Here is a 1,092-nt window from a genome sequence, read left to right on the forward strand (position 1 = left end):
TCAGATATTGTCCAAGATTAACCTTCAGGGTGGATATACCTCGCTCACACCGAGGACCTATCCACGTCATCATTTACCCAGAATGCTTTGTGTGGAAATAAAACGGCTCCGTCCGTGTTAAAATATATTTTAAAAATTTTACAAAACTGAACATCCTACAGTATTTTTACAGTCTTTATTTTACAGTTAAAATATATGTTTATCAAATAAAGTCAAATGTTACAACTAATTGTGGATCCCTTTGACTAGTATAAATGATCTCATTAATATTGATCCTAACCACTGAATAAGAATGGACATTTTTGAAACATTTGCTAAAATTCTTCATGACAAACTCTAAAAAAATAGAAGAAAAGGACAGTTTTGTTTCATTACATGTCACATGACGGTGCAAATTCAAAGACATAAATTAGTCCAGAAACCTGCATTTTAAAATGTTTTCGTTTGTTTAAATTAAGATAGGTTTGAGTTAGGATCGGAGCTTGAAGAATACAAAAATGTTTTTTTTTTCTATTAAACCTTTATTTTGTCAGAAAAATCCCATTTGAGATTAAACATCTCTTTTGCAAGAGAATCCTGGCTAAGACTGGCAGCGTTACACAGATGTTACAAAACAGTCACAGCAAAAACAGACTGATAGACCAATTAAAAGAATTCTCATTTAAAACATTTACAAACAGACTATTCTTTCCCAAAATCAGTAAGAACAGCCTTAAAAACATTTAGTGACAACAGCACTTTTAATTTCATGTATCTCTGCAACTGGTTCCAAAAAGATGGAGCAGAAAACTGAAATTATTTGTTTCCCATCAGTTCGGACTTTAGGCACCAAAATTAAACATTAATACTCACAATGAAGAGAATATCCTCCAGTGGACTTTCTATTTATATAGAACAACAAATAAAAGGTCCTAGGATGTCCTTATAAACAAAAATATGCCAATGACGGAGTCCACAAGTGGCCAAGGCCATCCATCCAACCCAGTTGTAATGTCGATACAAGGTCGTAATAAGGATAGAAATAACAACTTGTGTGTGTGTGTGTGTGTGTGTGTGTGTGTGTGTGTGTTTGTGTGTGTGTGTGTGTGTGTG

The sequence above is a fragment of the Austrofundulus limnaeus genome, unplaced genomic scaffold, assembly GCF_001266775.1.
Source record: "Austrofundulus limnaeus strain Quisiro unplaced genomic scaffold, Austrofundulus_limnaeus-1.0 Scaffold2840, whole genome shotgun sequence".
Taxonomy (NCBI): Eukaryota; Metazoa; Chordata; class Actinopteri; order Cyprinodontiformes; family Rivulidae; genus Austrofundulus; species Austrofundulus limnaeus.